The sequence below is a fragment of the Pristis pectinata genome, chromosome 3 (assembly GCF_009764475.1).
Source record: "Pristis pectinata isolate sPriPec2 chromosome 3, sPriPec2.1.pri, whole genome shotgun sequence".
Taxonomy (NCBI): Eukaryota; Metazoa; Chordata; class Chondrichthyes; order Rhinopristiformes; family Pristidae; genus Pristis; species Pristis pectinata.
Window position 1 is genome coordinate 10,893,252 of NC_067407.1, and position 23,444 is coordinate 10,916,695.

The 23,444-nt window shown below is 44.0% G+C and overlaps 1 pseudogene; it reads right to left on the bottom strand.

The window, feature by feature from the left end:
• The window catches only part of LOC127568943 (calcium-activated chloride channel regulator 1-like), a 39,333-nt pseudogene that overhangs the window by 14,942 nt on the left and 947 nt on the right, over positions 1-23,444 (bottom strand).

A 23,444-nucleotide genomic window follows, 5' to 3' on the forward strand; every position in this document is an offset into this window, starting at 1 on the left:
AAAATGAGAAAATACAAGGTCACACACTTTGGTAAGAGGAACCTAAAGGATTATCTAAATGAAGAAAGATTGCAGATGAGATAAGTACAGAGAGATCTAGATGTTCTTGTGTATGAATCACAAAAGAATTACCAGGCTGGTGCAGCAAGTAATTAGGAAGGCAAATCGCATATTGACATTTATTGCACAAGAGTTGGACATTAGAAATAGGGAAGTATTGTTATAGTTTGTACAGGGTACTTGTGAGGCCACGTGTGTACACAGTTTTGGTCCTTTTATTTCATAAAGGATATAGAGTCATAGAGCAATACAACACGGATGCAGGCTCTTCAGCCCAACAAGTCCATGCTGACCATGGTGCCCACCCAGCTAGTCCCAATTTCCTGCATTCAGCCCTCTTCCCTCTAAGCCCCGCCCCCTCCATGTACCTATCCAAGTGCTTCTTAAATGATACTATTATACCTGTCTCACCCACTTCCTCTGGCAGCTCGTTCCATATATTCACCACCCTCTGCATGAAAAAGTTATCCCTCAGCTCCCTTTTAAATCGTTCCCCTCGCACCCTAAATCTATGCCCCCTAGTTTTGGACTCCCCTACCCTGGGGAAAAGACTGTTACCATCCACCTTGTCTAAGCCTCTCATAATATTAAACACTTCTATAAGGCTGCCCCTCATTTTCTTATGTTCCAGGGAATAAAGACCTAGCCTGACCAACAATATAGTGGCAATGGAGGTAGTCCAAAAGAGATTCACAAGGCTAATTCCTGAGATGAGAATGTTGTTCTATCAGAAGTGGCTAAAGAAATTAGATCAATACTCTTTGGAGTTTCAAAGAATTAGGAGTAATCTTATTGCAACATATAAGATTGCGAGGGAGTACGACAGGGTAGATGTCAAGCTGTTTCCACTAGGAGGAGAATCTCAAATGACATAGTTACAATTTTAGGGGTGGTCACTTAAAACAGAGGTACATAGGGACATCTTCTCGCAGAGGTGAACCTCTGGAATTCTCTAGCACGGGGCATTGTGGAAGCTCTATCGTTGGAGGGATTTAAAGAGGATGATATATTCTTGAAAGATCAGGGACTTGAGAGCTATAGGAAGAGGAGCTGAACCTGGGGCAACTCAGCCATGAGTAGCTGAGTCTTGCTCCTATTTTCTTATATCATTATGTTCTAAAATCCAAGAACAATACCCTGCCAACTTCCTGCTGATGTTCAATTCAAAAATCAGCATGCATTATCTATCCACAATCTCAGTTAACATCCAGGACAATTTATTTCATATGTGGTAAGCTCTCGAGTACAAGAGGGAAGAGAACAACATAAGAGTCACAGAGTTACACAACAGAGGGACAGTCTCTTCAGCCCACCATGTCCATACTGACCATCATACCCATCTACATGCATTCCATTTACCAGTATTTATAATTATTGAAGCATAGAACAGTACAGCATAGGAATAGGTCCTTCCGCCCATCATGTCTGTGCTGACCATGCTGCCAAAGTAAACTAATCCAATCTGCCTGGATATGGTCTTTATCCCTCTATTCCTTGTCTGTTCATGTGCCTGTCTGAATGCCTCTTTAATGTTGATACTGTATCCCCTTCTACCATCTCTCCTGGCAGCATGCTCCATGCACCCACCACTCTATGTAAAAAAACTTGCCTTTAAACATTTCTTCTCTCATCTTAAACCTATGCCATCTAGTATTTGACATTTCCATCCTGGGAAAAAGACTCTTACTCTCTGCCCTAACTATGCCTCTCATAATTTTATATACTTCTATCAAGTCTCCCTCAGCCTCCAATAGTCCAGAGAAAACAACCCAAGTTTGTCCAAGTTCTCCTTATAGCTTATACACTGCAATCCAGGCAACATCGCGTTGAACCTCTTCTGCACCCTATCCAAAGCCTCCACATCCTTCCTATGGTTGGTGAACAGAACTCTACACAATATTCCAAAAGTGGCCTTACCAAAATGTTATACAACTGCAACATTACTTCCTGACTTTTATACTCAGCACCCCAACCGATTAAAGCAAACATTCTGTACACTTTCTTTACTATCCTATCTACTTGTGTTGCCACTTCCAGGGAGCTATGGACTTGCACCCCAAGATCCCTCTGTATAGCAATGCTTCCAAGGGTCCTGCCATTTACTGTTTGCTTTGCTCTTGTATTTGACCTCCCAAAATGTAACACTTCACTCCACCTGCCATTTCTCCACCCAACTTTCCAAATGATCTATATTCTTTGACACCCTTCTTAACTATCCCACAACTCCACCAATTTTCATATCTTCTGCAAACTTCAGACCACCTACACTTTTATCCAAAGCATTTATATTACATACAACAGAGGTCCCAGCACTGATCCTTGAGGAACTCCACAGGTCACAGACCTCCAGTCAGAAAAGCACCTCTGTTGTCTATGACCAAGAAAATTTTGTATCCAACTCACCGTGGATCACATGAGACTTTAATCTTCTGGATCAGCCTACCATGAGGGACCCTTGTCAAATGCTTTCCTAAAATCCATGTAGACAACGTCCACTACTGTACCTGCAATAATCATCTTTGTCACTTCTGCAAAAACCTCTATCAAATTTGTGGGACAAGACCTCTTTCACACAAAGCCATTCTGACTATCCCTAATAAGACCATGCTTTAACAAATCTGAGTAAATCCTGCCCCTGAGAATCTTCTCCAGTCATTTCCCTAACACTGATGCAAGGCTCATCAGCTATAACTTCCTGGTTTGTACCTGCTGCCCCTCTTAAACAAAGGAACAACATTAGCTATTCTCCAGTGTTCTGGCACCTTGCTTGTGGTTAAAAAGGATAGAAAGATCTCTGTCAAGGCTGCAGCAATCTCCATTTTGGGCTCTCTCAATAACATGGGATAGATCTCATCAGGCGCTGGAGACTTAGCCACTTTAATGTTTTTCAAGACACCCAACACCCTCTCCTTCTAATTTTGACATACCTGAGAATATCAACATACCCCTTCATAACCTCACCATCATCCTTACAATATCTCTTATCGTCCAAGGTTCCAGAACTTTGCCATCCTTATCTTTCATCCTCGCAGATAAATGCTGGTCTTGAACTCTAATCTTTAACCCTTTGAGAGACTTCCACGTCAGAAGTGGATTTATCCTCAAACAGTGACTCCCAATCTACTTTCTCAATTTCCTTCCCAATACTGTTGTAATTAGCCTTCTCCCTTGATTTTGGTCTGTAGCCTTCTACAATTGGTGATTCAAATACTCATCTAGATAATGTTGTGAGAGTCTTTGCCTCACCATCCCCTCAGGCTGTGCATTCCGGATTCCAACCACCCTCTGAATGAAAAAAAATTCCTCTTCAGACCCCTCTAAACTTCTTCCAGCTCCTTACCCTGGACCTATGCCCTCCAGTATAGAAACCCCTGCAATGGGGAAAAAGTTTCCTAGCGTCTACCCTTATCTATGCCTCTCCTAATTTTGTATACCTTTTTCAGGTACTCCCTTCATTCTCCTCTGCTCCAAGGATATCAAGCCCAGTCTCTTTTCATAGCTGAAGCACTCCATCCCAGACAACATACTGGTGAACCTGCTCTGAACCCTCTCTCGTGCCAAAAACATTCTCACAGTGGTCTCCCAGGTGATAACCACATGGCTATTTGATGCTGGTTACCTGTCTTCTCTGAGAGCTGCTCTAGTTCTTTGGACGCATTTGGCCCTAATGCGATAGTGTGGATCTTGGCTCCACTGTGTTCCACCTCTGTGAAGCAATCACTAATCTTGTTGTCCTCCCCATCTGTCAGCAAAACAATTTCATCACCACTTGTAGCTCCGTCATCACCACAAAGTACCTGCAAGGCAATGAGTTATCAACAAGGTGGGTTAAATGAAATCCCTGAAAGTAATGTGTTAATGAAGCCTTCCAGACCTACCTCAAAGCGAGACCGGACCCCTGCACAGATGTTTGTTCCCCCATTTGCTGACATTGGTAACAGCTGGACAAGTTCCTTCCTCATTTGGTCATCATCAATCTTTTTTAATTGTGTTTTAATCTCTGCATCGGAGCTAAAAGTGACAATTCCAACTTGTGATCTTGTCTCCACAACCTGCAGCAAGAATATCTCGACTGCTTGTTGGAGCCTCAGAATGCAATTCTCCTGTTTACCAACAAAAAGCACAAACAAGGATCTAAGGTTAAGCACAGCCCTGTTTAATGGATCAGACTGTGCTGGGTACAACTGAACCTTAATGCTTTTAGATGTAAATCACGAAATTGCAATCATTCTGCTGGAATCAAGCTGTTGTTCAAATTTATCCCCACATTAACGGCCGGGTAAGTGATCATCATACGTTCCGGGTGTGAGATGTTCATTCGGCCCCATTTTCCGTGGTCCTACTGCTGTCTGCCACTAAAATTGGATCACCTGGAGCTAGCAATCATTTCTGAGGCTGTTGCAGCAACAGTGAAATTGGAACGAACATTTTCGGTAGCAATCCGGGTTAGTGCATCTGACAACTTCCCAGAGTCATACACATACCCAATGCCTGTTTAATAGATCAGACAGTGCTGGATACAACTGAATCTTAATGCATTTAGATGCAAACCATGAAATTGCAATCATTCTGCTGGAATCAAACTGATGTTGAACTATGGCCCCATTTTCGCCTCACAGGGTCAAGGATGTCTCAGAGTGGGTACAGAACATTCTGAAAGGGGAGGGTGAGCAGCCAAAGGTTGTAGTCCGTGTTGGTACTAATGACAAAGGTAAGAAGAGAAATGTAGTCCTGAAAAAGGAACTTTAAGGAGTAAGGTAGAAAGCTGAAAAACAGTACCTCTAGGGCTATAATCTCAGGATTACTCGCTGTGCCACATGCTAGTGAGCATAGAAAAAAAATAGGCCTGTGGCTGATATAGGAGGTAGGGCTTCAGGTTTTTAGATCTTTGAGATCTCTTCTGGGGCAGAAGTGTGATAAAATTAGAGAGTGTTCAGAAAAGATTCACAAGAATGCCACCTGGACTGGAGGTTATGAGTTATAAGGAGAGATAAATTGATAAATTTGTTTATTATTGTCACATATACCAAGGTACAGGGCTTACATGCCATAACAGGCTACAAGACAAAGTCAGGCTGCATAGTTAACAACAGCGCATCCCTTCCTGATGAGCTTAACGCATTCTATGCACAGTTTGAACAGAAGGGAAGTGGATTTTCACCACCTACCCTGACAGCCTCAAATGCAACTGAACCTGTGATCACAGTGGAGGACATAAGATCAGTCTTCCAGAGAGTGAACACGAGGAAAACATCTGGCCCAGATGGTGTCCCTGGCCGTGTGCTCAGATCTTGTGCTGATCAGTATTTGCGGACACATATATAACCCCTCCCTGCTTCAATCTCAGGTTCCCACCTGTTTTAAGATGACCACTATCATCCTGGTACCAAAGAAAAGCAAGGTAACATGCCTCAATGACTACCGATCAGTGACTCTGACATCCACCATCATGAAGTACTTTGAGAGGTTGGTCATGGCACACATCAACTCCAGCCTCCCAGACAACCTTGACCCACTGCAATTCACCTATCGCCAAAACAGGTCCACAGCAGATGCCATCTCCCTGGCCCTACACTCAGCTCTGGAGCACCTGGACAGTAAAGACACCTACATTAGACTATTGTTTATTGACTACAGCTCTGCCTTCAATACAATAATACCAAGCAAACTTATCACCAAACTCCGAGACCTGGGACTCAACACCTCCCTCTGTAACTGGATCCTTGACTTTCTACCAACAGACCGCAATCAGTGAGGATAGGCAGCAATACCTCCAGCACGATTATTCTCAACACTGGTGCCCCACAAGGCTGCATCTTCAGCCCTCTACTCTACTCCCTATACACTCATGACTGTGTGGCCAGATTCTGCTCTAACTCTATCTACAAGTTTGGAGATGATACCACCGTTGTAGGCTGTATTGCAAACGGCGATGAGTTGGAGTACAGGAAGGAGACAGGGAGCTTAGTGGAATTGTGTTATGACAACAACCTTTCCCTCAATGTCAACAAAACGAAAGAGCCGGTCATTGACTTCAGGAAAGGGGGCAGTGTACATGCACCTGTCTACATCAATGGTGCTGAGGTCGAGAGGGTTGAGACCTTCAAGTTCTTAGGAGTGAACATCACCAACAGCCTGTCCTGATCAAATCATGTAGATACCATAGCCAAGAAAGCTCACCAGCACCTCTACTTCCTCAGGAGGCTAAAGAAATATGGTTTGTCCCCTTTAACTCTCACCAACTTTTATCGATGCACCATAGAAAGCATCCTATCTGGATGCATCATGGCTTGGTACGGCAACTACTCTGCCCAGGACCACAAGAAACTGCAGAGAGTTGTGGACACAGCCCAGCGCATCACAGACACCAGCCTCCCCTCCTTGGACTCTGTCTTTACCTCTCGCTGTCTTGGTGAAGCAGCCAGCATAATCAAAGACCCCACCCACCTGGGTCATTCTCTCTTCTCTTCCATTGGGTAGAAGATACAGGAGCCTGAAGGCACATACCTCCAGACTTAAGGACAGCTTCTACCCCACTGTGATAAGATTATTGAACGGTTCCTTTTTACGATAAAATGCACTCTGACCTCACAACCTACCTTGTTGTGACCCTGCATCTTATTGTACTGCACTTTCTCTGTTGCTGTGACACTTTACTCTGTACTGTTATTGTTTTTACCTGTACTACGGCAATGTACTCTGTACTAACTCAATGTAACAGCACTGTGTAATGAATTGATCTGTACGATCGGTATGCAAGACAAGTTTTTCACTCTACCTTGATACAACTGACAATAATAAACCAATACCAATACCAATAAATACAGCGAAAAACTTTATTTTGCATGCCATCCATACAGATCATTTCATTACAACAGTGCATTGACATAGTACAAGGTAAAACAATAACAGAATGCAGAATAAAGTGTAAGAGCTACAGAGAAAGTACAATGCAGGCAGACAATAAGGTGCAAGGTCATAATGAGGTAGATTGTGAGGTCAAGAGTCCATCTTATCGTACTAGGGAACCGTTCAATATAGTCTTATAACATTCCTTATATCAGAAGCTGTTCTTGAAGTGGTGGTACTTGCTTTCAGGCTTTTGTATCTTCTGCCTGACAGGAAGGGGGAGAAGAGAGAATGTCTGGGGTGGATGGGATAGGCTTGGAATGTTTTCCCTGGAGTGAAGGTGCTTAGGGGTGACGATAGGGAGTTCATAAAATTATGAGGGGCATAGACAGGGTAGATAGTCACAGTCTTTTTCCCAGGGTAAGGGGGCCTAAAGACAGAGGGCAGAGGTTTAAGGTGAGAGGGGAACAATTTAAAGGAGATCTGAAGGGCAAATTTTTCACACAGAGGGTGGTGGGTGTATGAAACGAGCTGCCAGAGGAGGTGGTAGTGGCAGATATAATTACAATCTTTCAAAAACATTTGGTCAGGTACATGGATAGAAAAGGTCTCCCTGTACATCAATGCTCTTAAGGTCCCTAACCCTAACCCATATAGCCTCATTGGGCAATCCCTCCAGGATATCCTGTTTGAGTACCATTGTAATGCTCTCCCTCATAGCAGTGCAACACCCCCTTCTCTTCTGCATCCCCCTCCGACTCCCCTGAAACTTATATACCCTGGAACATTGACCTGCCAGTCCTGCCCTCCCCTCAACCATGTTTCCATGCTCCCAGCTCATGAGTCCTACCCATCCCATTTGCCTGTGTTTGGCCTACATCCCTCCCCTGGTTTAACTTTACGAAATACATCAGTTTGCTCTTATCCAAGTTAAATTCCATCTGCCATTTTCTTGCACGCTTTTCCAGTTGATCAATAGCAACAATCTGCTGGAGGAACTCAGCAGGTAGGACAGCATCTGTGGGAGGAAAGGAAGTGTTGAAGGTTCGGGTCGAAACAAGACCTGCAACAAGGTTGAAACCTTGTTTCAGGTCAAAACAGGGTTGCATCAAGATTCTGTAGGGTTTCAACCCAAAATGTCAACAATTCCTTTTCTCCCACATTTGCTGCTTTACCTGCTGAGTTTCTCCAGCAGATTGTTTGTTGCTCCAGATTCTAGCGTCTGCAGTCTCTTGTGTCTCCAGTTGAGCAATATCCTGATGTAGACTGAGACAAACATCTTCAATATCCACAATACCACCAATTTAGGTGTCATCTGCAAAGTTACTAATCATGCCACCTACATAACTCAACAAAATTATTAATTAATACATGAAAAAACATCTCCCACTAATATTACCCTATTATTCTTACAACTATCTGCAATCTCTCTCACATCTGCTCCTCTAATTCCCGCTTACTATTGGGGGACCTATAATACAGTCCCATCAAATGACTAGCCCCTTCTTGTTTTTAAGTTCTACCCATGTGGCCTCAACGAATGATGCCCCAGGAATATCCTCTCTAAGCACTGTTGTTATGTCCTCTCTCATCAAAAAGGCAACTCCCCCTCCTCTCTTACCTGTACCTCTGTTACACCCATAGGATCTGTATCCTGGAAGATTAAGCTGCTGGTCTTGCCCTTCTCTCAGCCACATTTCTGTTATGGTATTTATATCCCAGTCCCCAGAGCCAATCCACCCCCTTGTCAATCTAGTTTGAACCGTCCCAAATAACACTAGCGAAGCTCCCTGCCAGGATATTGGCCCCCCTCCAGTTCAGGTGCAACCCATCCTTCTTGTACAGGTCACTTCTACCCCAGAAGAGATCAAAGTGATATAAGAACCTGAATCCCTGCCCCCTGCACCTTAGCCATGCATTCATCTGGCCAACCTTCCTATTCCTGCCCTCAATAGCATATGGGACAGGGAGTAACCTGGAGATCACTATCCTTGAGGTCCTGCTTTTTAACTTCTTCCTAACTCCCTATACTCACTCCACAGGACCACACCCCTTTTCCTACATATATCGGTGATACCAGTGTGTACAATGACCTCTGGCTGTTCGCTCTCCCTCTTGAGAATGTTCTGCAACCACTCAGAGACATCCTTGATCTGGGCAACAGGGAGGAAACACCATCCTGGCATCACTTCTGCAACCACATAATCTCCTGTCTATCCCCCCAACTATCAAGTATCCTATCATTATCGCTCCCTTTCTGACTGCACCCTTTTTTGCTGAGCCTCAGAGCCAGTTACAATGCCACAGACCTGACTGCTACTGCTACTGCCTGAAAGGTCATCCCCCCAAACAGTATCCAAGGAGGTGTACCTATTAGTGAGGGGAATGGTCACAGGAGAACCCTGCACAGTCTGCGTACTCCCCTTGCCTTTCCTGGTGGTCACCCAGCTCCCTGTTGACTGTACCTTAGGTGTGACCACTCTTATCTATGATGTTTTCAGCATCCTGGATGAGTGCATCCAGCTCGAGCTCCAGCTCCAGTTCCTTAATATGGTCAGACAGAAGCTGCAGCTGGGTGCATTTCCCACAGGTGTAGTCATCAGGGACACTAGAAGTTTCCCTGATCTCGCACATCCTTTAGGTGGAGCATACCACTGCCCTAACTGCCACCTCAACTGCGCTAAGCATGAAAAATAGTTAAAAAGACCTTATTGGCCTTACCTGTACCTCTGCTCAGCCTCCTCTTGTCGAAGCCTCATGAGCTAAAGCCTCAGTACTTCCATTCAAACACAGGCTACTCTCACAATGGCCGCTCTGTTATACCTTACCTTCTTTTTATTGACTAATGTGCCTCTGCACTTTTCAATCCTTTTTAAGGAATCTCAGGCTTCTCCTCCTCATTTATTTGCTCAAACAGTTTTCTAAGGCTGTTTTAACTGAGATCTATGGCATTCTTACCATCTTGACCATGTGGCTAAGCACAGCTCCAATACCATCCACAAATTCATCGACGACACCACTGTTGTTAGCGGAATCACGGGTGGGTGATGGGTCAGTGTACAGGAGTGAGATAGAACACCTGGTTGAGTGGTGACAACAAAACCAAGGAGCTAATTGTTGACTTCAGAAAGGGGAAGTCGGGAGACCACAGGACAGTTTTCATTGGTGGGTGGGGAGAGTTAGCAGCTTTAAATTCCAGGATGTTAACATTTCAGATGACTTGTCCTGGACCCCACACATGGATATAATATGGGAGTATTATAATTGGGAGTTGATGGAGTTCAACCTGGAAAAGTGTGAAGTGATACCCTTCAGGAGATCGAATTTGAAGGCAGAATACAAGGTTAATGGCAGGACTTTTAGCAGTGTGGAGGAACAGAGAGATCTTGGGATCCATATCCATAGATCCCTCAAGGTTGCCGTGCAGGTTGATAGGGTGGTTAAGAAGGTGTGTGGTGTGTTGGCCTTCATTAGTCGGGATATTGAGTTCAAGAACCGTGAGGCAATATTGCAGCTCTATAGAACTGTAGTTAGACCACACACCTGGAGTATTGAGTTCAGTTCTGCTTGCCTCATTATAGAAAGGATGTGGAAGCTTTAGAGAGGGTGCAGAGGAGATTTACCAGGATGTTGCCTGGATTGGAGAGCATCTCTTATGAGGATAGGTTGAGCGAGCTAGGGCTGTTCTCCTTGGAGAGAAGGAGGGTGAGAGGTGACTTGATAGAGGTGTACAAGATGATAAGAGGAATAAATCGAGTGGACAGCCAGAGACTTTTTCCCAGGGCAACAATGGCTAACACGAGGGGACATAATTTTAAGGTGACTGCAGGAAGGTATAAGGGGGATGTCAGGGCTAAGTTTTTTACACAGTGGTGGGTGCATGGAACACACTGCCAGCAGAGGTTGTGGGGGCAGATACATTAGGGACATTTAAGAGACTCTTAGATAAACACATGAATGACAGAGAAATGGAGGGCTATGTGGGAGGAAAGGGTTAGATAGATAAAATGTTGGCACAACATCGTGGGCCGAAGGGCCTGTACTGAGCTGTAATGTTCTATGTTCTATAATCATGAAGAAGGCTAGTGCCTCTACTTTCTTACAAGTGTAAGGAGATTCTTCATGTCACTGAACACTCTAACTTCTGCAGATGCACTGTAGAAAGTATCCTGACTGATTGCGTCAAGTCCTGGTATGGCAATTCCATTCCACAGGAACGCAAGAGGATGCGGAGAGTAGCGGATGCAGCCTGGTCCATCATGGGAACAGCCCTCCCCACCATTGACAGCATCTATATGAGGCATTATCTCAAGAAGGAGGCATCTATCATCAAGGATCCCCAACATTCAGGTCATGCCCTCTTCTCGCTGTTACCATTGAGCAGAAGGTACAGCAGCCTGAAGTCCCACACCACCAGGTTCAAGAACAGCTACTTTCCTATAACCATCAGGTTCTTGAACCGACCTGCATAACCCTAACCCTACCTCAGCCAAGGAACACTACAGACCACCTTTTGTACTACCATGGACTTGTTTCTAATTATGTTTTTGTACTAATGTCATGTTTTGCACAGTCTTTTTCTTCACTGTCTTGTATCATTTATGTAACTTATGTTCTGTTGGATGAATCTACATGCCTGCGATGCTGTTACAAGCAAGTTTTTCATGGTACTGTACTTGTGCATGTGACAATAAACTCAACTTGACTTGAAGTTCATTGCAACTCTCCTGCTGGATCATTCTAGGCTGCTGCTGTTCTGTGTTTCCTTGTTCATTTCCCACAGTAACATTAGACAGGTTGCCCAGACTCTGCACTCCTAGAGCAATGACCTCATTTATTTTGATTTCAATGAGGAAAAGCTAGCATCTTAGACACTGGGATTTGCCAGCATTGCTGGCTTCTCCAGAGCGCAAGAAGCCATCAACTGCACTCATGTTCTCTCAGGTCCCTTTAAGTGAGGAGCAAAGCTTCATTTTCATTAATTCAAAAGCTTTCTGCTCTAGAATGTATAAATTGTGAGGGATCATGATAAGAAATTAATGACAGTCAATGTCCTATTTCCTGGCAAATCCCACTACCCCTTTATCCTAAGAGTGTCCACACTTCTTTACATTTTCAGTGGCCATCAACGTATTGGGTTATGGAGCCATAGACTCAGAGAGATATAGCACAGAAATAGGCCCTTTAGCCCTCCCTGTTCACCCCAACCATCAACCACCATTTAGATTAATCCTACACTAATCCCATTTTTTATTCTCCCCACATTCTCGGCAATGACCCCGAGATTCTACCACTCACCTACACACTAGGGGCAATTTACAGTAGCCAATTAACCTACCAACCCACACGTCTTTGGGGTGTGGGTGGAAAATCAATGTGGCCAGAGGAAACTCGCGTGGTCAAAGGGAAAACGTGCAACCTCCACCCAGACAGCACCTGAGGTCAGGACTGAACCTACCTCTCTGGCGCTGTTGAACAACCTTGACACAATGGAGTACATCACTTCCTTATCCTAAAGGTTTCTCTGCCTTAAGCAGCCACTCAATCCCAATACCTCTGACTTGATGAAAGGTACTTTGGAAATAGTCTCGACACCAGCTGCTGTGCTCTTGAGGATTTCTCAGTATACCCAGTGGGATCATTCAATTCAATTTAATCAAATACTTTTATCAGGAGTCCATACTGCTTAATGTCTCCACACCTGACACTTGACTGCCAGATGTAAAGTTATCTATCTCAGCATGGTCAGGTCAGGAAGTCAGAATGCCTGTCACTCCCCTTGTTGAATCACATCATACTAGAGGTTGGACAAACTTGGATTGTTTTCTCCGGAGCATCAGAGGTTGAGGGATGACCTGATAGAAATGTGTCAAATCATGAGAGGCATAGACAGGGTCGACAGTCTTTTTCCCAAGGTGGAAATGTCAAATACTAAAGAGCATAGCTTTAAGATGAAAGGGGAATTTGTAAAGGGGAGTCACAAGGCAAAAATTTTTTTACACAGTGAGTGGTAGGTTCCCGGAACGCACTGCCAGGGGAGGTAATGAAAGTAAATACACGAGCAACATTTAAGAGGCATTTAGACAGACGCATGAACAGGCAGGGAATGGAGGCATATAAGCCACATGCAGTCATTTATGCAGTTTAAATTAGCATCATGGTTGGCGCAGATATTGTGGGCCGAAGGGCCTGCGCCTGTCTGTACATTGCATTGAATACCTTATCATGAAAGACCTTACCTTTTGCATGCCTCCTGAGACATCAAGGACTAAGCAAACAACACGGTCTTTGGCCTGTAGAAATGTGAATGTTGGGATGACTGAACCAGTGTGGGGTGAGGAAATGTTTCTGAAATCTTCCGACTTGCTGATTACATCCCAAGTGCTCCTGTAATTGCACATTATGTTCTGCATATTGGGTGCTTCAGTATTGTGGGTCTTATCATCACAGAATTTACCCACCTGGAAATTTGAAAACAAGAGCCACGAGTCAAACAGATGAGTAGCTAAAAGGAAGTACTTGCCAGAAAGTTGCAACTGATCTCTAAGGGTTATTTCAAAGAATATCAGGGGGAATTATTCAGAGTCTTAGCAGATACTTATCCATCCATTCATGTCACAGAAAACAGATGATCTGGTCATTATCACATTCCTGATCGTGGGGGCTTGCTATGCACAGGTTATAATAGAATCATAGAAATGTACAGCACGGAAACGAGACGCTCGGACCAGCTCATCCGTGCTGATGATGATGCTTATCAAGACTAACGCCATTTGTCTGCATTAGGCCCATATCCCTCTCAGCCTTCCCTGTCCAACCACCTGTCCAACTATCTTTTAAATGCTATAGCCGTATCTTCTTCCATCTCCTCCTCTGGCAGCCTGTTTCAGATTTCCACCACATTCTGTGTGAAAATTTCTCCCCTCTCACATTAAACTTCTTCCCTCTAGTTCTTGACTCCACTGGCCTGGGAAAAAGGATTTTGACTATCTACCTTATCTATGCCCCTCATAATTTTATAAACGTCTATAAGGTCACCTCTTAGCCTCCATCATTCCAGTGAGAATTAACCCAGCCTATCTACCTCTCCTTATAATTACATTCCAGGCATCATGCTGGTGGATCTCCTCTGCACTCTCTCCATTGCTCCCTGTATCCTTCCTGTAGTGTAGCAAACAGAGCTGTACACAATACTCTTAAGTGCAGTCTAACCAATGCTTTATACAACTGCAACATGAAGAAGACTGAAGATATCTTTATTAGGCACATGTACATCAAAACACACAGTGAAATGTATCATTTTGTGTAGAGTGTTCTGGGGACAGCCCGCAAGTGTTGCCACGCTTCCGGCACCAATGTATCTTGCCCACAACTTCCTAACCCGTACGTCTTTGGAATGTGGGAGGAAACCGGAACACCCGGAGGAAACCCATGCAGACACGGGAAGAACATACAAACCCCTTACAGGCAGCAGCCAGACATCCCAACTCTTATACTCGATGCCTTGGCCTATGAATGCAAGCACGCCAAATGCCTTCTTCACTACCCTATCCACCTCTATTGACACTTTCAGGGAGCTATAGACTTTGCATCCCAAGGTCTCTCTGTACATCAATGCTCCTCAAGGTCCTGCCATATGTTCTACCAGAAAGTGACTTCCCAAAGTGCATTACCTCGAGGTGCCGACACACCTCGGATCCCATGCGCCTTAACCTTCTGGACCAGCCTACCATGTATGACCTTGTCAAAAGCCTTACTAAACTCCATGTAAACCATGTCTACCATTCTGCCTTCATCACTTTTCTTAGTTACCTCCTCAAAGATTTGCGAGACATGATCTCCCCTGCATAAAACCATGCTGACTCCTCCTAATCAGTTCCTACCCTTCCAAATGAACATAAATCCTGTTCCTCAGAATCGTTTCCGACAATGTCCCTACCACTGATGTAAAGCTCACTGGCTGCAGTTTCCAGGCTAATCCCAACTGCCTTTTTTGAACAAAGGGACAACATTAACTATCATCCAGTATCTCACTCATGGCTATCCAAGATGCAAAAATCTTCATCAGAGCCCCAGCAACCCTCTCCCTCAGCATCCTAGGATAGATTCCATCTGGCCCTAGGTATTTATCCACCCTAATATACTCCAATATTTCTAATACTTCCTCCTTCTTGATACACACGTGATTCAGAACATCAGCGTACTCCTCTTTACTTTTCTCCCTGGTGAATACCAATGAGACATATTCATTTAGGATCTTGTTCATATCCCCTGATTGCACAGCCAGGTTCTCTGAGGGGACCTATTCCTTTCTTCACTACCCTTTTTGCTTCTAATGGAGGTAGATGTAAGAGTGATGGGCTTGTTGCAATATCAATTAAGGAGAACACCACGGCAGTACTTAAAAGAGATATTACAGGGCTAATGTCCAATGAGGCTATATGGGTAGAGACAAGAAAGGGGTGATCACTTTGATGGGATTGTACTAAGGGCCCCCTCAATAGTCAGTGAGAATTAGAGGAGCAAATATGTAGGGAAATTGCAGATAACTGTAGGAACATTAATGTTGTAATGGTAGGTGATCTAACTTCCCTAATATTGACTGGGACTGACTGTCATGGTGCTAAGGGATTAGAGAAGGCAGAATTAGTTAAGTATATCCAGGGAAGTTTTCTAAAGCAATAGGTAGATGGCCCTAATTGAGAAGGGACTACAATCGACCTCCTATTGGGAAATGAGCAGGGCAAGCGGTTGATGTGCCGGTAGGTGAGCATTTATGTAAAAGTGACCATAATTCTATTAGTTTTAAATTGGTTATGGAAAAAGATAGAACTGGTCAAGAAGTTAAAATCTTAAATTGGGGCAAGGCTAATTTTGGTGGCATTAGACAGGAACCCAATCAAAGGTTGATTGGGAGAGGATATCAGGAGATAAAGGGATGGCTGGCAAGTGGGAGGCTTTTAAAGATGAGATAGGGAGATTTAAGGGCCAATATATTCCTGTTAGAATGAATGGCAAGGCAGGAAGTGAATGCTGGTTGATGTGGGATATTGAGGCTCTGGTCAGGAAAGGAAAGGAGGCATATGTCGGGTGCAGGCAGCTGGGGTTAAACAAGTCCCTTGGGAAGTACATTGGATGTAGGAGTATACTTACAGAGGGAAATCAGGAGAGCAAAAGGGGGACGTAAGATATCCCTGACAGATAAGGAAAGGAGAATACTAAAAGATTCTATAAGTATATTAAGAGCAAAAGATAAGGAGGGAAAGAATAGGTCCCCTTAAGGATCAGCATGGAACCTTGGGAGATGGGTGAGACCTTAATTGAATAACTCTTGTCTGTATTAACCATGGAGAAGGTTATGGAAGCTAGTGAGTTCAGGGAAGAGAACATTATTACCCTTAAACATAGCAACATTATGAAAACAAAGATGTTAGCAGTTTTGAAGCACATAAAGGTGGATAAATCCTCAGGACCTGACCAAGTGTAACCTAGGACATTGTAGAAAGCAAGGGAAGAAACTACAAGGGCCCTGGCAGAGATTTTTGTATCTTTGTTAGCCATGGGTGAGATACTGGAAGACGGGCGGATGATTAATATTGTGCCTTTATTAAAGAAGGGCTGCAAGGTCAAGCCAGGAAACCACAGGCCTGTGAGCCTAACATCAGAGGGTAAGTTATTGGATGGGAGTTTGAGAGACGGGATTTATTTGCATTTGGAAGGGCAAGGACTGATTAGGGATGGTCAGTATGGCTTTGTGTATGGGAAATTATGTCTCATGAATTTGAGTGAGTTTTTTTTGAACAGGCGACCAAGAGGATTGTCATTGTCTACATGGACAAAGCAATGGTCCTGCATGGCAGGCTGGTCTGGAAGGCGAGAACACATGGGGTCCATGGCGAGATAGCCAAGGAAGGCATTTTGTTCGGCATTATTGAGTTGGATCAAAGTGCCTGTTTTTTTGCTGCAATAATTCTATGAATCTAATATTCTTATACAAGGTTATAGGATTCTCCTTAATCCAACTTGCCAAGTTAGAGTTGTGAATGCAGCAGAGTCCATCATGTACATCAGCCTCCCCTCCATGGACTCTGTCTACACTTCTCACTGCCTCTGGAAAACAGCCAACATAATCAAGGAACCTTCCCACCTTGGGTATTTGCTTTTCTCCCCCCCTGCAAAATACCCAACTCCTGACCTGTTGTTATTGCCACTCCATTCATATGGCTGGTTTGCGTAAGTTTCTGGTCAATGACAACAGCTGGAGTCCTGAGAAATTCGATGATTCAGCCCGACTTCTGCACAATTGATCCAGAGACGTGAGTTCAAATCCCAGCATGCCAGATGGGAAATATAAATTCAGGCAATTAAATAAAAATCTGGAATTCGAGCTGGTCTCAATACCAGTAACCATGAAACTCCTGGATTAATGTAATATATTTAGTTCACTCAAATCCTGCAACAAAGGAAATCTGGCATCCTTACCCAGACTGGGATATATGTGGCTTCAATCCATCACGGTGGTTCACTCTTAACTGTCTCATAGAGTCATACAGTCACAGTCATACAGCACAGAAACAGGCACTTCAGCCTATCGAGTCCATGCCAACCATCAAGCTACACTAACCCTACACTAATCCCATTTTATTCTCCTGACATTCCCATCAATTGCCTCCCTGATTCTATTGCTCAGTGACACACTAGATGCAATTTACAGTGGCTGATTAACCTACTAACCCGCATGTCTTTGGGATGAGGGAAGAAACCAAAGCACCTGGAGGAACTCCACATGGTCACAGAGACAACGTGCAAACTCCACACAGACAGTGTCTGAGGTCAGAATTGAACCCAGGTCACCGGAGTTATGAGGCAGGGTCTCTCCAGATCAGGGGAAATTATGGAGAGACAACAAATGGCAGTATTACCAGCTAGAACCACATCCCATGAATGAATAAATAAGAACATACAGCAAGATGAGATGGACTCTGTTGTTAGGGATGATCATTGCCTGGCACTTTTGGGGTGGGAATGTTATTTATCAGTCCATGTCTGAAGGTCATTCAGAAGTGCTTTCATGGCTGAGGAACAGTCATGTGAACAGTGTACAATCATCAGCAAGAGTACAGTGAGGTTATGGTCATTGATGAAACAGCTGAAAGTAGTTTGGCCTAGGATGTTGCCTTGGCGATGTTCTGCAGCAATGAACTGTGGCTAATACAATAAGCTGAGTAACAATTGCTGGAACAAAACATCATCACTGAGAAAAGCACAGCTTGGTGACTCTACTTACATTTTCCAATCCTGGATGATACATTATTGAAGAGGATGCAGTCTGGTTCTCCTCTGGATAAAATGTACAACCTCCATCTGGCAACCCCGTCTTTTTATTAATGTTACATTCTGAACAGGAACCGTCACTGCAATCTTTAAGAGTTCCTTTTATCTCCTTTGAACACCTGAAGGTCCAATGACAAAAACAAAACTGTTTTGATTCTAAGCGGCATTTCTATAATAAACCATTTAGCAAGTTTAGGCCAGCTTTATTAAAAAAGACCAAGAAATGGAATTTCCTTCAGGTGGAATATATACACCACAAATTATCCTCTGAGTTACATCAGAGGCTTAAGTATGTCAGAGGACACTAGTTTTCAGATATTGATAAGACCCGATTCAGGTGGGCACATGGACTATCCAACAGAAAGCCCTGGTCATTGTGTACTTCACAGCCAGACAGCTCACCCAGCCCCAATTACAGCAGTTAATATTCTGCCAGGCTGGGAAGAATTTCACCATCTTTGTTGTCAGTAACTGCCAGCAATGTAAATGCCTATAAACTAAATCTGTAACAAGGTAACAAGTGCCAGAAATACTCAGAATGTCTGGCAGCATTGTGGAGAAAGACACAGAGTAAATTGAGAACTTACATCAGTAATAGGAAATGTTACTATAGAACAAGTTATATGATGTAAAGTTAGCAGGGATTGGGGAGGTGGGAAGGAATTGGAGCAAATGGGGAAGAATACAATAGAAAGTCTATAATAGGGTGGAAGGGATGAGAGATTCCATGAGAAATGGACCCCATTGAAGGATGGTAGTGCAGGGAATGAGTGAATTGCATAGTAAAACATTCCTTTGTAAGATCCTGCAGATAGACATCTTCTTCAAGTCATTAAACTGAAACATTTACTGTTTCTCTCTCCACATTCCTGCACTTACTTTTATTTTTGAATTCTGTCTTTGGTATAATGTATCATTCTGGCTGAGAAACTTTCCAGCTTAACAATGTCAAAGTATCCCCATGTTGCTCTTATATTTTTTGAACATTTCAACTAATATCCTTTAGGTGTGCTTTACCCAGGTTCTTTACACTTTCGGGGCAAAGAAAAGGACACAAGTCCAATCTCGGTGCAAACACAGCTTTATTCACACACACACACATGCACGCACACACGGCTAATCATGCAATACTCTATCTGTCTGAGTCCCAATCACCATCTTTAATGCTTGCGGCCAGTCACAGGCATCTTCGCTGGGCTCCTGGAGTCCAAGTTTCTCTGCTCTTCACAAAGAGGCGGTGCAGGTGCCATCTTCACTCCCTCGGTTGCTGCCCTCAGAGTCGGCCCTCAGTGGCTGTCGTCCTCTCTGGCTTCGCCGACTGCTGTCGAGGTTTTTCACTGCTGACCACCAGGGTGGAGTTATCATTACCCTGGCTTGCTCATAGAGATTAGTCATACTTCTGCTATGACCTTCCAGAAACTTCTCTAGGCTTCACCAATTTGATGGCGAGGTGGGAGGGCCACTACTAGTCACTTCAAATGATAATGAGTTTGGGGGAAGCTTTGAATGCACCTGTCAAATGAGGTAGGGGCAAGCAACCTAGACTCCATGCAGTCTGCCTCTGTATTGTTTCTCTTTCCTTGGAGCATTAAATATTGAATCACATCGATGGACCTGCATTGTGGTCATTAGCACCTATTCTTGCCATAGGATCACTAACCTGTAAGCTCAGACTGAGCGTCTGACTCAGCTAGTTTCGCGGATTTGGATCCCAACTCATCCAAGATCAGCTTGGCTAATTTTCCCATGATTCCCACGCCCCGTTCTGAGAAGCTGCTTGTCCACATACAGTAGCAGACCACAAAAGACAGTTCTCAGATGTTGCGGCCTTATCTCAGAATCCTAGAATGCAACAAAATAATTTGATTTGAAGTGTCTCACCTTGTTGCCTCAATGGATCCATCACTAGATCTATAAAAGGGCACTTGATCATCATATTCATCAAATACACCCCACTGGAGATGGGCCCATTCATGAACAAATGACCGTCCTGTAGAAACAGAAGTGGATTTGTTCAATGTAATGTTTTCAGTTTCTGTCGTTAAAAATCACATTTCAGAATGTATTGGTAACAGATTTTGCCAGATTCAATAATAGAACCATAGAACAATACAGCACAATACAGGCCCTTCGGCCCACCATGTTGTGCCGACCTTCAAACCACACCTCAGACTATCTAAACCCTTCCTCCCACACATCCCTCTATCTTAAATTCCTCCATATGCTTATCTAACAATCTCTTGAACTTGACCAACGTATCAACCTCCACCACCACCCCAGGCAGCGCATTCCATGCACCAGCCACTCTCTGGGTGAAAAACCTCCCTCTGACATCACCCTTGAACTTCCCACCCATTACTTTAAAGCCATGTCCTCTTGTTTTGAGCATTGGTGCCCTGGGAAAGAGGCGCTGGCTATCCACTCTCTCTATTCCTCTTAATATCTTGTATACCTCTATCATGTTTCCCCTCATCCTCCTTCTCTCCAATGAGTAAAGCCTTAGCTCCTTTAGTCTCTCCTCATAATCCATACTCTCTAGTCCAGGTAGCATCCTGGTAAATCTCCTCTGCACCCTTTCCAATGCCTCCACATCCTTCCTATAATGAGGTGACCAGAACTGGACACAGTACTCTAAGTGTGGCCTAACCAGAGTTTTGTAAAGCTGCATCATTACTTTGCGGCTCTTAAACTCGATCCCACGACTTATGAAACCTAACATCCCATAAGCTTTCTTAACTACCCTATCTACCTGTGAGGCGACTTTCAGTGATCTGTGGATATAAACCCCCAGATCCCTCTGCTCCTCTACACTGCCCAGAATCCTGCCATTTACCTTGTACTCCGCCTTGGAGATTGTCCTTCCAAAGTGTACTACGTCACACTTCTCTGGATTGAACTCCATCTGCCACTTCTCAGCCCAGCTCTGCATCCTACCAATATCCCTCCGTAAGCTTCGACAGCCCTCCACACTATCCACAACACAACCGATCTTTGTGTCATCTGCAAACTTGCTAACCCACCCTTCCACCCCCTCACCTAAGTCATTAATAAATATCACAAAAAGTAGAGGTCCCAGAACCGATCCCTGGTTCTGTATTGGTATTGGGGTGGACAATTGGTATTGGTATTGGTTTATTATTGTCACTTGTACTGAGGTACAGTGAAAAACTTTTCTTGCATACCGTTCATACAGATCAATTCATTACACAGTGCATTGAGGTAGTACAGGGTAAAAACAATAACAATACAAGGCAAAGTGTCACAACTACAGGGAAGTGCATTGCAGGTTGACAATAAGGTGCAAGGTCATAAAAAGATAGATTGTGAGGTCAAGAATCCACCTCATCGTATAAGGGAACCGATCAATAGTCTTATCACAGTGGGGTAGAATGTTCAGGTACTGTTGTGATACTTCTCATTTCTCTTATTTTATAACATAGAAAGAGGACATTTGGCCCATCAAGCCTATGTGGGCTCTCAGATTAATACCATCAGTCCCACTCCCCATCCATTTAGCCTGTACCCCATTCACACCCTCACCCCCACCCTGATTCTCCTGTCACCCTCCAAAACGAAGGGTAATTTGCAAGTAGTCAATTAACATACCAACGGGCACAATTTTCTCACTAGAACTGCATACCTCCTATGGAACTCATGGAAACAACTTTCCCAAGTTGTTTCCATGAGTTTCCCTAGGCAGTTTCATCTGCTTCAAAAAGTATGCCGCAAAGATGTTAACTTACTGAAAATGATTTACCTTTTTTACCATAAACTGGAACTAGACTGTCGTTTAGTATGAAATTGGGAGTAAGGTGAATGTAGTGGCCCTTCTTCCCACATCCTCCATACTGCAGGGTGTACGGGGTGTCTCCATGCAGAAGGTACGGTTCAGCAATGATCACATTTGCCTGTGAAAGACAACTAAGGTAATATAAGATTTCTTTATTAGTCACATGTACATCGAAACACACGGTGAAATGCATCTTTGCATAGAGTGTTCCAGGGGCAGCCCGCAAATGTCGCCACGCTTCTGGCGCCAACAATAGCATGCCCACAACTTCCTAACCCATACGTCTTTGGAATGTAGGAGGAAACCAGAGCACCCGGAGGAAATCCACGCAGTTACGGGGAGAACGTGCAAACTCCTTCAGACAGTGACCAGAATTGAACCTGGGTTGCTGGCACTGTAATAGTGTTATGCTAACCTCTACACTACAGTGCACTTCTGCATGTGTAACTCCCTGCAACAGTGACACTGTGCATAATCCAAAGAAATGTGCAGCCGAGGACTGTAAAATAAAGAACATGGAAGGATTTTGGGGTAGAATTTCTGTGACAATTTTCCCAATCTTTTTTCCTAATTTATTCATTTTGGGGGTGGGGGGTGGTGGGGGGATTTGGATACCTCTGAAGGCCGGTATTTATTAGGCATCTCTAACTGCCTTGGACAGGGTGCTGATTTTCTTATGTAGCTGCTCCAACAATGTTATTGAGGAGCAAGTTCCAGAACTTATACCCAGTGACGGTGAAAGAACAGTGATATATTTTACAAATGAGGATGGTGCATGACTTGGCAGGAACTTGCAGCAAGTGGCGTTCCCACGTGGCGGCTATGCTTCTCCACCTTGGTGGTGTAGGGTGTGGTTTGGTCACTACTATTGGAGTAGTCTGGATGAACAATGCAGTGAATTTTGTAGATAGTTCACACTGCAGTTCATGTGTGCTGGTAGTGGAGGGAATGAATGTTTAGGCTGGTGGATGGGCTGCTTTGTCCTGGGTGGTGTCAAGCTTCTTGAGAATTGTTGGAGTGCATTCCTCCTGGCAATTGGACAGTGTTTCTTCAACCCTTGACTTGTACCTTGTGGAGAACCTTTATGGCGTCAGGAGGTCATTCATACAATGCAGTCTGCCCAGTATCTGACCTGCAGTTGTAGCCATGGTATTTATGTGGCTGGTCCAGTTCAGCTTCTAGTAAGTGGTGACCTCTAGTGTGTTGATGGCGGGGGACAAGGCAACAGTAATACCACTGAATTAGTGAGACTCCCTTGCTGGAGATATTCATTGCCATACCTTTGGCCTGCACTATCAACATGGAATTGAAGTGATTAACTTATAGAATAAGTACACTCTCAGCAACTACAGTGTTTAAGTGTGTGTATGGTCAGAGCTTGCTGATGTCATTCAGAGACGTGGATTTCGCT